Source organism: Petaurus breviceps, unplaced genomic scaffold (genome assembly GCF_028583685.1).
Source record: "Petaurus breviceps papuanus isolate PSGF00001 unplaced genomic scaffold, PetGlider_PUasm1.0 90919, whole genome shotgun sequence".
NCBI classification, from domain to species: domain Eukaryota; kingdom Metazoa; phylum Chordata; class Mammalia; order Diprotodontia; family Petauridae; genus Petaurus; species Petaurus breviceps.
In genome coordinates this window covers 20,300,413-20,314,976 of record NW_027187378.1, presented here as the reverse complement: position 1 = coordinate 20,314,976, position 14,564 = coordinate 20,300,413, and the positions used below count along the sequence as shown (strand labels likewise).

Genomic DNA, 14,564 nt, shown 5'->3' with positions numbered 1-14,564 from the left:
GTGAATATTCACAGAGGTACAAAATAATGTGACAATTCAAAAGAAAAAGAAGGTGTGTTTGGCGGAAGGGTTTAAGAGGAAAGCAGGAATAACATTCAAAAGAGAAAGCTACATAGAAAATGTAGCATTTGTGAGCAGTGTAAAGAATGTTTTGGGAAGGAAATGGACTAGAAGCCAGAAGTTTAATCTGGAGGCTGTTTCAGTGGTCCAAATCAATCAGTCAATCAATCAATCAATATTTATTAAACAACCATTATGTGAACGTTATACAAAGCACTAGGGATACAGAAAGAAGCAAAAGGCAGTCTCTGCCTACAAGAAGGTCACAACCTAATGCGGGAGACAATAGGCACACATGCACATACACACGCATGTATACACACACACACATACATACACACCCACAGAGCAAGCTATATAGAGGATAAGTAGGAAATGAGACACTAGAACGTAAAGTGATTTGGAAAAGCTTCCTGTAAAGATAGGATTTTAGTGGGGACTTAAAGGAAGCCGGGGAAATAAGCAAGCAGAAATAAGGAGGAAAAGCATTCCAGGCTTGGGGGACAGAGAAAATGTCCAAAGCCGAGAGATGAAGGGTCTTGTTCGTGGAACAGCCAGGAGGCCAGTATCATTAGACTGAAGAATATGTGTCAGGGAGTAAGGTGTAGGAAAACTGGAAAGCTAGGAGGGAGTTAAGTTATGAAGGGTTTTGAATGTCAAATAGAGCATTCTGTATTTGGTCCTAGAGGTGATAGAGAGCCAACAGAATTTACTGAGTGGGGGTAGGAGGGTAGAGTAAAGGGAGGATTTGACATTTTCAGGCTTTAGGAAAATGCCTTTGGTGGCTGAATGGAGTAGAGAGAAACTTGAGGCAGGGCAGACTCATCAGCAGGCTATTTGAAATAGTTCAGGCATGAGGTGAAGAAGACCAGCACTAGAGTGATGGCAATGTTAGAGGAGAGAAGAAAGTATATTTGAGAGATGCTGCAAAGGCGAAATCAACAGGCGTTGGCAACAGTTTGAATGGGGAGCGGGGTGAGGAGTCCAGGATGACTCCTTGGTTGTGAACCTGAGGTGCTGGGAGGATGGTGTTGCCCTCAACAGTAATAGAGAAAGTATTAGGGGGAGGGAGTTAGGGGGAATGATAATGAGTTCAGTTTGAACATGTTTTAAGATATCTACTGGATGTCAGTTTGAGATGTTTGAAAGACAGTTGGAGATGTGATATTGGAAGTCAACAGAGAGGCTGGGGCAGGATAAGTAGATTTGAGAATCACCAGAATAGAGAAGACACAACCAAGCATAGAAGGGAAAAAAGAAGACAGAACACTGAGAGACACTTTCAGTTAAAGGACATGATCTGGATGAGGATCCAGGAAAAGACCGTAAGAAGTAGATATACAGGAGGTGAACTAGGAGAGAATGGTGTCCCAGAAAAATCATGAAGAAGATAGTATCAAGGAGGAGAGGGTGAACAATAGTGTCAAAGGCTGCAGAGGGGCCAGGAGAATGAGGACTGACAAAAGGCCCCTGGATTTGAATATTAAGAGATCAATGGTAACTTTGAAGAGAGCTTGGTGTAATGATAAAGTCAGAAACTGACCTTAAAGGGTTAAGTCCAAGGATAAAAGGTTAAGAAAAGTGTGAGAGGAGAAAAAATGGAAGCACTATTGTAGATGGCCTTTTCAAGGAGTTTAACTACAGTGGGCAGAAGAGGTCAGAATAATAGCAGGGACAGACAGAAGGTTAAATTGTTATTCAGTAGTGTCTGACTATTGGTAATCCCATTTGGGGTTTTCTTGGCAGTGATACTGGAGTGGTTTGTCGTTTCCTTCTCTAGCTAATTTTACAGATGAGGAACTGAGGTAAAAAGGGTTAAGCAGGGTCAATCGTCTGAGGCTGGATTTGAACTCAGGTCCTCCTGACTCCAGGGCTGGTGCTCTACCTACTATGCTACCAAACTGCCCCATGGAAGGATCAAGGGGGGGCTTTTCAGGGTAGGGGAGACTTAGGGATATCTAGGCAGCAGGGAATCAGTCAACAGATAGGGAGAGATTAAAGATAAGTCACAGAGCAAGGACAACAGAGGAAGACATCTGTTAGAGAGGATAGGATGGAATTGTATGACCTGAGCAGGTAGAAGAGTTGGCATTAGTAAGGAGAGAGGTCACTTCATCATGTGATTCGGGGATGAAGGAGGAGAGTGGCAGAAGGCACCTGACTGATAGAAGATGAAGAAGAGGGAGCTCATGACAAATCTGCCTCAATAAGATACCAGGCAAAATGACTTCACACATCTAATAGATATCATATTGCTTGCTTTCTCAATGGGTAGGGGAAGCATGGGAGGGATGAAAAGAATTTGAAACTCAAAAAATTTTTAAATGATGTTAAAAATTAATAAAGAGTTAAAGGGAAAAAATATGAGGTAAGGTGGGACAAAAGGCAGCATTTGAGAGGTCTGAGGAAGAATGAAAAGGTTTGGAAGAGCTGCTATAGAGAGGAGTGTAGTAAATTGACAAGGGAGGTATAGTAGGATTGCCTTGCAACAGTGAGGGCCCAATTGAGGTTATACAATACAAATTTGTAGTGGACCCAGTCAAAACAATCGCATGACTTCATCCACCTCGTGTTCTGCAACATGTGTGTAGGAGAGAAAATGTTAAATAGTGAGAGTGATCCAAGGCTGAGGCTTGGCAAAAGGGAGGTAATAAGGGTCTGAATTAGAGTGACAGCACCACGTGAGTAGAGAGTGAACACTGAATGTTTTGGAAGGCAGGTGTTAAATGAAGGGTAGAATTTCAAAAGGAAGTAAATGGGGGTAGGGGGAGAGACAGAGCTAGAAGGAAAAGAATTTGGTTGGAGCACAGAATCATAGATTTAGAGTTGGATGGAACTTTAGGGGCTAATGAATCTAATCCTTTAACTCCCATTTTGAAGATAAAAGAGGCCCTGAGAGGTTAAGTGATTTGACCTAAATTATAGAACTAAAAAACTTCTGAGTCAGAATTTGAAACCAGATCCTCCTGACACCAAATCCAATACCCTTACTACAACACACTGTCTCTCAAACCATTCCATGCCTTCTCAACTTGGGTGATTCATGTCCCTCTCTTTCCAAAAAGCTTTTATGGAGAACTAACCACAAACCCTAAAAACCTTCCATCTTTTTATTTTCAACTCTAGGGTACATGAAAAAGAGGAGCATGAGATAAGGCTACAAAGGTAGGTTGTTGTCAGGAATGTCAATAAGATTTTATGATTCACCATGGGAATCACTGAAGGCTTTTGAGGAGTGATACCCTTGAAATATATAAGACAGACTGGAAAAGGAGAGACAGGCTGCTGCGGATAAGTCAAGAAAGATGAAAATGGAGAAATGACCATCGTACTTAGCATTCAGAAGGTCATCAGTGACCCTTAAGAAAGGAAGTTCAGTGAAGCAGTAAAGATAGAAGCTAGATTTCAAGGGGTAGAAGAGAATAGGTGATAACAAGTAGAGGCAATAGGTACAGAATATTTTTTCAAGAAGTTTGGTGGGAAAAGGGAAAATAAAAGATATATAATAGCCCCATAGCTGATGCAGTAAGAAAGGTCAAGGGAAACTAGCAGATAAGTAGGGGCTAAAGATAAAGGATGACTGAAGAAGATACAGACAGTTCTTGCTATATATAAATGGACAGTTCAGCAAAGTGATTTTATGCAATGCAATTTTGCTTGTAGGGAAGGAAAGGAAGAAGGGAGGAAGGAGGGAGGCCAGCACACAATTCAAGGACATGTAGGGGCTAGGGACAAAGAAACTAGAACAGCAGGAGAGGGGAATTCTCAGGGTTTAGGGCCAGCCATATAAAGGCCTGGCCAGAACTAAAAGGAAGAACACCCCAAGGGGCAGACACGTGGGAGCCAGACACAGACACGGATAGGAAACAACCCAGCAGCTGAGAGCAGAAGACAGACCCACAGGTAGATAGTTGGATAGGTGGTACAGGGCAAAGGTCTCTTCTCTATACGAGAGGTCTCAAGCCATTAAGCCACATCCAACAACCTAATACTCCTGTGGCTGTCTCTCTGAATGTCCATTCTTTTGCTTTATTTTTTAGGGTTTATTTTCTTGGGGGGGTGGGTGTTGGGGAAGGCTGAGGAAAGAGCACAATACTGTAAAGCTAAGAGAATTTTTTTTTTAGAATGCAGATTTTCTTTCAGAATTTTTTACATAGTCAAATCTGCATAATGCATATTTTTTTGCATAAAGCAAAAATTGTCTGTTTATCAGAGATAGTATAAATGCTGGAGCAATGTCCTGAGAAATGCAATCAAGTAGATTATTTTTCCCCCTTCTGATTCAGAAGAGGAAATAATGAGCAATGGACTGAGGTATTTTGAAGCAGGTAAGAAGGGATTAAGGAAGCTTGTGTGCACGTATCTGTGTGTATGTGTGTTTTATGTATATATATATATATATATATATATATAAATATGTATATATACATGAGTTTCCTTATTCTCTTCCTACATTCCTCAAAATATCTCAAGTTCACATGGGGAGCCTGGCCCCCATATATATGTGTGCACGTATAATACCCCATACATGCCTCAGTGAAGTAGTTCACTAGTTCAATTTCTAGGGAAGGTAGGGAAGGGAAAGGAAAGAGATATAGTTGGGGGATTGAGATGAGAAGAAAAGGTTTGGAAAATGAGAAAGGGAATTCATAAGTGTACAATAAGAACTGCCAAGAAACTGCCAAAACTTGGCTAAGGAAGGTTATGTAGCATAAACAACTTTTTTTTTTTTTGCTTTTTGGAGGGCAATTACATGGCTAGCATAAACAACTTTTTTTTGCTTTTTGGAGGGCAATTGGGGTTAAGTGACTTGCCCAAAGTCACATGGCTAGTAAGTGTTAAGTGTCTGAGGCCGGATTTGAACTCAGGTCCTCCTGACTCCAGGGCCAGTGCTCTATTCACTGAGCCACCTAGCCATCCCAGCATAAACTTCTAATGAGTAAAGTTGTTATGATTTCCTAAGAAAGATGAGAGGGTGTGGGCAAGGTATAGGAAGTTCTCCTGGTGACCCATGGCATTAAATTTTAAGATAGATTACTGGGAATAGGGATGTATTATTAGTATAGTATATTTTAGCAAGGTATTAGCTATTTAAAAAATCTGCTTGCCCAAGTAAGCACTCTCATACTTGTGCTGTTCGTTTTTCTGGTGGCTGCCTATTTCCAAAGTGGCTCAAACCTGCCTAGACACCATTTAGGTTAAGCAAAATAGAGCTCCAGGGTGAACACAGGCCTCTTGTCTTGTGAAAGCATGCCAATCCTTTTTTAGCTACTCAGTGGGATGAACTGGAAATGTCCTTTAATGGAATGTTTTTCCATCTTGTCTCCTTGGCCTTTTCACAAGACCAATATTATAATGGACTGTTTTGGATAAGCAACTACAGTATTATGTGCTGCTGTGAGATGTGAGATGATTATGTGATATGCTAATTAATCATTTTCAAAAGACTAACTTTCAAATTAAAAATAAAGAAACTCTGGGATACATTATCAATGCACTTTGACAGAACTAATTCATGAAATGATCTCATTAGCTCCCATGGATTTAATTACCATCTCTATGCTGATGATTCTCAATCTACATATATACCCTGCCTCAATCTCTCTAATGATTTCCCCTTTCAGAGATCTTGAAATGGATGGCCAGTAGACATGTTAAACTAACTGAACTTATTATTTTCCCTTTTAAACTCTGCCCTGCTCCTACTTTCCCTACTACTGTAGAGAACAACACCATTCTCCCAGTTCCTGAGGCTCACAATCCTGGACTCCTCATTATCTCTCATCTCCCATATCCAAGCTGTTGCCAAGGCCTGTTGATTCTACCTTTGCAACATCTCTTGAATATGTTCCCTTCTTTCTTCTGGCACTTGTCACTACCCTGGTGCAAGCCCTAATCACCTTGTGCCTGGACTATTGCAATGACCTGCTGATGGGTTTGCTTGACACAAGTCTCTTCTCACTAGAATCCATCCTCCATTCAGCTACCAAAGTGACTTTCTTAGAGTGCAAGTCCAAACATGTTACCTTCTTACTCAATAAATTGTACTGGCTCCCAGGATCAAATATAAAATGCTCTGTGTAGCATTCAAAGTCTTTCATAACCTAGCCCCTTCCTACCTTTCCATCTTCTCACACCTTAGTCCCTACCACATACAGTAACAATGTTACTTTGAACCAGTGATACTACCGTGTTTCCCTGATAATAAGACCTATCCCGAAAATAAGCCCTCCCCTTACTGTGTAAGATTCCTCTAAAATAAGCCCTCCCCCGAAAATAAGCCCTATTGAGATTGCTACTGTAGTGAAGGTGATCCCTTGTGCTATTACCCTCTGTATGCACCGTCCCCCCCGAAACGCACACCGCGCTCCGAGCTGCATCCAATCAGAGCTGCAGCAGTGAGCGCGTCATCCTGTTCTTCCCCAGTGATTTGCTTATTGAATAAAGGTACATTTTTTTGTTCACATTTACCTGTTTATTAAAATTGCTGTCAATGTTCATTAAAATAAGCCCTCCCCTGAAAATAAGCCCTCTGGTGTTTTTCTGTCCAAAAAATATAATAAGACAGTGTCTTATTATCGGGGAAACACGGTATCCCTCCTGGCTGTTCCACAAACAAGACACTTCAACTCTTGGCTTGGGGCATTTTCTCTCGCTGTCCCCCTACTGACCACCCTGGATTCCTTTCAGATCCACCTAAAATCCCTTTTTCCACAAGAAGCCTTTCCTAACCTCCTCTTAATTCTAGTGCCTTTCTCTGTTAATTATTTCCCATCTATCCTGTAGATGGTATGCTTTGTTTATATTTATTTGTACGTTGTCTCCTCCTTTAGATTCTAAGCTTCTTGAGGGCAGGGACTGTTTTTTGACTCTTTTTGTATCCCCAGTACTTAGCACAGTGCCTGGCACAGCAGGCACTTAATAAATGTTTATTAAATGATATCACCAAACGTCCTAACTTAGAGATCACTGAGTCTAACCTCTTCATTTTACAAATGAGGACAAAAGACTACAGAAGATAAATGGCTTGCTCAAGGTCACAATTCCATAAAGGCAGAGCTAGAACACAGGCTTCCTGACTCTAAGGGTATACTGTATTTCCTCTGGCACCTCCATAGAAAGGTCTATTCTCTTCTGCTATTTCTATGGTTTATATTTTTACGGTAACATATATATCAATTCTTATATGAAAGATTTAGTAGCATAAAAGGGGCAAAAAAGTAAGCTAGTCATGTAACAAGAGTGAGGGATAACGAATGGATACATGCTATGTACATATTGTTTCCCCTTGAAAGAATGTACGCACCTTTTATTTTCAGCTTTGTAATTCCAGCATATAACACAGTACCTGAGACAAAGCAGGTACTTAAATGCTTGCAGAGTTAGCAAATGAATGAATGAATGAATGAATGTGTGCATGGATGGGTGAAGTGCTATACTGGTATCCAAAAAGTACTATGAGAGCTGGAGGAAAATATCTACCACCTTTGATGGATCCTCTATGGAAGGGTATGGGCACAGAAATCAGCACAGGATAAGGTTTTGATCTGTACTCATTGTGGGAGAGGACCATGTATCTAAGTAATGAATTGTTTTTCTTTTTACATAGGAGGGATGCTCTGTATATTTACATAGTACGTTTTTTTTTTCCTTTGGCTCATCATGCATATCATACTCCTAAACTGCAAGTGCTTCCCAAAGCTCTATGTTGAGCTGTCTTTTCTTCTCCTACTCTATTTCTTTCTTTTTTTTTTTAAAGCAATCGGGGTTAAGTAACTTGCTCAAGGTTACACGGCCAGTTATTTCTGGGTGTGGTGCTGAGTATCTGAGCCCAAATTTGATCCAGGTCATCCCGACACTGGAGCTGGTGCTCTTACTCCCTGAGCCACCTGGCCGCCCCTAAGCAATTGGGGTTAAGTAACTTGCTCAAGGTTACACGGCCAGGTGTTTCTGGGTTGGTGCTAAGTGTCTGAGCCCAGGATTCGATCTCCAGGTCTTCTCAACACTGGAGCTGGTGCTCTTACTTGCTGTGCTACCTGGCCGCCCCCCCCCCACTCTATTTCTTTTGTAATCTCTTCTCTCCTCTAGTTAAACTATGATCTCTATGTATATTATTCTCAATCTATATATCCACCTTTAGTCTCTCCCCCAAGCTTCAGTCCCATATCACCAACTGCTTCTTGTACTGGATGTGCCAGAGACACTTTAAACTTAACATGTCTAAAACTGGACTCATTATCTTTACTATAAGTTTCCATTCCCTTGTCATTTTTATCTCTGTAATATCTCTTACATGCCGCCTTCTGTCCTTTGATACTGCCACCACCATGGACAAGTACACATCATCTCACATTTGGACTACTGCAACAGACTACTGGTTCGGTTTCCCTGCCTCAAAATCTCCACTCCAGCCAATCTTCCATTCAGTTGTCAAATTAATCTTCCTAATTAATGCATAAGCCTGACCATGTCACTCCCCACCCTTCATTCAGTAAATTTCAATGGCTTCCTGTCACCTCCAGGATTAAATAGAAAATGCTGTTTGGCTTTTAAAGCCCTCCATGATTTGACCCCTTCCACCTTTCCAGTCTTCTTCTACTACTTCCTCTGCCACAGACTATAATCAAATGACACTAGCCCCCTTGCTGATGTTTTGTGTAAGACACACCATCTCCAGGCTCTGGGAATTTTCACTGGTTGTCCTCCATGCCTGGAACTCTCTCTTTCCTTCTATCTGCTCACATAGCTACCACCTTAAGTTCAGGCCCTCATTCATTACCCCTAAACTAGATGATTCCAACAGAATCCTAATTGGGCTCACTGCCTCAACTGTCTCATCATTCCAGTCCACCCTAATGGTTGCTGCCAAAGAAATTTTCCTTAAGTACAGATCTGACTGCCATTCTATTCAATAAACTCCACTGACTTCCTATTACTCTAGAATAAACTTAAAGTCTCTTGTTTAGCTTTCAGAGACTTACACAACCTGTCTTCTCAATCTCAGCAGACATTAGTCCCCCTCTGAAGACCACAAATTGCTCTTCACTGTATTCCTTACTCCCAGTTCTCCATCTCCCATTCCTGGAATGTACTCCTTCCATACCTCTGACTAATAGAGTTCCTCTCTTCCTTTAGGTTGCAGTTCAGGCACTATCATCTTCATGAAGGCTTTCCCGATTCTCCTGCTAGCGTCCTCCCTCCCAAACTACCTTAGATTTACCTACTCAGGGGTGAGGAACCTGCCCCCCTTGAGGCCACATGTGGCCTTCCAAGTCCTTGGGTGTACCTTTTGATTGAGTCCAAGTTTTACAGAACACATTATTTTATTAAGGGGACTGATTCTGTAAAGTTTGGATTCAGTCAAAGGGCCATACTGGAGGACCTAGAGGGCCACACCGGAGGACCTAGAGGGCTACACTGGAGGATCTAGAGGGCCACACCGGAGGACCTAGAGGGCCACACCAGAGGACCTAGAGGGCCACATGTGGCCTTGAGGCTGCAGGTTCCTCATCCCTGAACTTTGTATATATATGGTTTTATTGACTTTATAGTTATGCTGCAAATATTTTCATATGTACTTCTTGCTTCCTACATTAGAATAAACTCATTGAAAGCAGGAATTTGTTTCAATCCTTGTACTTTTATATCCCCAGGTCTAGCACAGTCCTTAGCACATAGTAGGATTTAATAAATACTTGCTGAGTGATTTCTCAAGAAAAAAAATGGGGGGGGGGGGGGGGGAGCTAGGTGGCGCAGTGAATAGGGCCTGGAGTCAGAAAGTTCAAATCTGCCCTCTGACACTTAACACAAAAACTAGCAGTGTGACCTTGGGCAAGTCACTTAATCCCAACTGCCCTTCCAAAAAAAAAAAAAGGAAAGAAAAAATGAGGGGAAAAAGTACTTCTTCCACTGTCCTCCATGATTCTTCATATCATTACATACCCAAGAAAACAATACCAGAATTGGAAAGTAAATTTCAATCCAGAATTGTTTTTACTACAAAGATTGTAACATTTATATACCATATTGAGATACAAAAACTGGTTCTAACTCAAATCAAATAAGCTATTTTTCCTATCTTCATTCTCCTTCAAGTTGGCCAACATTCAAGTAGAGAAAGCAGTGTGGCGCAGTGGAAAAAGCACTGACTCTGTAGCAGGAGGTCCTGGGTTCAAGTCCTATCTCTGCCACTTACCGTATTTCCCCGATAATAAGACACTGTCTTATTATTTTTTGGACAGAAAAACACCAGAGGGCTTATTTTCAGGGGAGGGCTTATTTTAATGAACATTGAAAGCAATTTTAATAAACAGGTAAATGTGAACAAAAAAATGTACCTTTATTCAATAAGCAAATCACTGGGGAATAACAGGATGACGCGCTCACTGCTGCAGCTCTGATTGGATGCAGCTCGGAGCGCGGGCGTGTGTTTCACGGGGGGGGGGGGATGGCAGGGGATCACCTTCACTACAGTAGCAATCTCAATAGGGCTTATTTTCGGGGGGAGGGCTTATTTTAGAGGAATCTTACACAGTAAGGGGAGGGCTTATTTTCGAGATAGGTCTTATTATCGGGGAAACACGGTACTTGTCAGTGCAACATTGGGCAAGTGATTTAACTTCTCTGGGCCAGTTCCCTCATGTGTAAAATAACAAGCTTGGTCATAAAAGACTTCAAAGGTCCCTTCTAGCTCTAAATGCCTAACAATACACATAATGTCTAAGCCTAAAGTCAAAAAGAGTTTAATATCTATCAGAAGTTTGGTGGGGTGGGTCTGATGAAGGAGAGTTGCTGTTGTTTTTATATGTAAGGTTGAAAAAGGCAAAGATCTAAGACTAGAAAAGCCATCCAATTTAAAGGGCAAATCACCTTAATCCCAGAGGTATACTCTGACAAAATAGGAGCATTTTCTGATTATTGTCCTTTACACTTGAAGGTGAAGTGTTAGCAGAGCTGTTACCCCTAATTTGGGCAACCTGCAAGTGCAGCAAAAAATAACTAAACATGCCTAGCGGTCCTTTCCACACTGCCTCTGGGAAGCGTGCCTTTGCTTTTCAGCTCTTGTCACAAGTTGGTAGCACTTGTCACCGATGACAGTTCTACATAACCTCAAAGGGAATGGAAAAGTCCAGATTTACTCTGACAGCACTTCCCACTGAAAGCATCAGAAACCTAATGAGCACAGTTTCAACAGTAATAGATGGAGTTGGCACAGGGACACCTGGATGAAAGTGGGACAGGTGAACAAGATGACAATATTAAATGGCCACACATCTCAATATTCATTGGGTATAACACTTCGCTGAAAGTCATGATCATTACAAGTACTCAGATTCTCATGCTACAATGCTTACCACAAGTCACACCTCCACGAAGCCTTTGGTATGTTTAACATCTTACTTTCCAGGATCCATGAGTAAAAACTCAAATAGGAGTCAGTCTGCCTTACAGTGATAGAGGTAAAATGGCAGACTTGGAAAATGAAAGTGCTACAGAAATCATCATGTAAGAAATCGATACAACTGGAAATAAAGCCTAAATCAATAAAGGCAGGAAGGCATAAAAACTATTATGCATAAGGGAAGTTATACTTTTATTCAGAAATCAAGCAGATATAATTATCACATACATTTCAATTTGAGACTACACAGCTCAGAGTACTCAAATGGGTCTGTGATCTAACAGATGACAATGCAGATCACAATCTATCCATTTCTGCCCATCCTATGTGACTTTTGTCCATGTTCAACTGTAAGTTCATCACCAAGGGTCTAACCAGTGCACTGAGATCCTTCCTCATTTTGGACTGAAATTTTGAGGCCACCAAAGAAACACATTTAATACCTATCTTTCTCTCTTCTTCTTTTTTTTTTTTTGCTTTTTGGAGGGGGGATGGTAGGGCAATTGGGTTTAAGTGACTTGCCCAAGGTCACACGGCTAGTAAGTGTTAAGTGTCTTAGGCTGGATTTGAACTCAGGTCCTCTTGACTCCAGGTCTGGTGCTCTATTCACTGTGCCACCTCTCTTGCTCTCACCTAATGATCAGTCCATCTTCTCTTTCATTCACACATTTCTTTGATGACATTCTTTATACTACTTCACTGATGTAATTCCTCATTTGTAATCTATTGTAGCAGGCTCACATCCACCATAGGCCTCTCAACTGTCCTCTAGTAACTTCATACTCAATTTCAACTCTATTGAAGCTATAATACTCCATTACTCTCAACCAAACATAACACCACCAGGTGACTAAGTATTATAAAGATGGCCATTGTTTCAAGAAGAAGTTTAGGGATCAATAAAAGTTTTACAATCTCCTCAAATGTAATTCAGCTTGTTCTCCTCCACTCCAGTTCAATTCTGGACCCAACTCATTGTGCATTGCAAATGTCAATACAAGATACACATACAGATATGTACACATACACACACATCCTATAGATTATCCATCCCACTAAATATCACAGTCTGGACAACAGGCATATTTCATCCACTTGGTTTTTCCTGTGTTGATAGACCAAACACTTTCAAGAGCTTCTGGATATTAGCCTGAAAGTTCAGCAGTGTTCTGAGGTTTGATGTAATCTGCACAATGTCATCCCCAAATAAGACCATCTGGAGGGATACAACATGGTACAGTGAAAAAGCATTGTCTTTGGGGTTACAAGTCCTGGGTTTAAACTCTATCTCTGATGAGTCCTACATGTGTGACTTAAAAGCTAGTCACTTAACTTTCTCAGGCCTTAGTTTCCTCACCTATAAAATGAGAAGATCAGATGGTCTTTACAGGTCTAGATTTATGATCCGTGTATATCCTCCCTCAGAAACTCAGATTATACTGAAAATGAAAATTGCTATAATTTAGAAGCAAATAGTTGCTTCTTCTTAAAGGACTTTAGTAATATGTATGATGAGTGCACTTACTGGACTTCTGAACAAAACTAAAGCTTCTATGGCTCTAATTCCACGTCAGTTAGCCTTGAAGAAGAAACCCAATTCAAGGTTGAAATATACAGCCTTATGAAAAACAAATACTTAAAATTAAATCCAATTATTAGAGTTTTACTGTTAAAAAAAAAAATCAGGTCTACTTTCCAGAATCTCAGGGCAAATGTAGGACCTACATTGTCTCTTAAATAGTGAATGTAATTTTAAAACTCAACTAAAGATAAAAGAAAGTAGAAAAAAAATATGTGTCTAGAATGCATCCTAAAAACAAGGAACAGATGCTCTCTTATGGATAACTATTTATTTGACCTTAATATTCTACAGCAAAATATCTCTTCATGTAATGATTACCTACAAATCAAACTCATCAAATCTAAGAGAATATACGCAATGGTGCACAAGCCAGATCTACTAACAGGAGTCCTGTGACAGAGCAAATAGCACAGCAATAGGAGGCAGAAGACTTCTAGGTCTACTACTAAGATGACTAACCTTACAATGAAATAACAATCCCTCGTCTGTAGTACAATTCTATGATATTATGAGTACCTACCTTCCCCCCAAGTACTCAAATTAACAAAGCAGACTATCAGAATTAAAAATGTCATTTGATATAGTCTTCCTATACCCGTAGCCCTCATCCCCATAACTGCTCCTCCTTGGAAAGCACACATTTACTCCAGCCTCAACAAGCCTTCCCATCTCTCACTAATGATCTCATTTGCTTGGTGTGGAAAGGACAATGGATGGGAAGTCTAAGGACAAGGATTCACCTAATCCCTCTGAATCTTAGTTTCCTCATATATATAAAAATAAGGATATACTTCTGGCTTTACAAGGAATTTTCAGTGGTTCACAATTTATTTTTTTTTCTTTTCAAAATGGGGCTTAACATTTTCATCCCTTTAACAGACTAGATTGCAAGTTCCTGGAAAGCAGGGGCTATCTTTTCTCCATTTTTGTATCTCCAATGCCATGTAATACTCCACACAGAGTAATTAAATAAATATTTATTGAATTGAGTATAACTGGGTGAAATTTCCACACCAATGCAGAGTAATACAAATGACTATAAACAATGATTCTCCAACCAATATGTTCACTTACACAAAAAAAACAGGTGAAAAGCTAAGTAATAGAGCAACATAAAAACCATACTAACAGAAGAATGATAAATCTTTTGAAAACAAATTAAGCACCTCTGATATCTAACTATAGTACTGTTTAAAAAAGCAGCCAATCCCTTTTTCTTCCCATGAATGAGATGAATAGAGTTTAAGGAAATTAAGACACTCTACTCCCTCTCCTGAAGAGTTTAAAATTGGATGTTTTTGTTTCACTGAAAACACAAAACATGCTAAAGGAAAATTAAGAAGAGACTTTAGTCCCTTGGAAGAACAAAACAAAAAACAAAGATATAAATAATTGATTTTGCTATGACCAATAAAGAAAAGCCAGAGATAATTAATAAAAGATTGTTGCATAATGAAAACCAAAATTTCCAATAACACTATTAACATGACTACATGTACTTAAGTATGAAATTTATGGAAT

At 40.2% G+C, this 14,564-nt stretch overlaps 1 protein-coding gene across 1 annotated transcript in view; it reads right to left on the bottom strand.

Annotated features, from left to right (window-relative positions):
* PYGB (glycogen phosphorylase B) overlaps positions 1-14,564 on the bottom strand; it is a 95,798-nt gene that overhangs the window by 70,452 nt on the left and 10,782 nt on the right. The gene's annotated exons all lie outside the window — the stretch shown is intronic.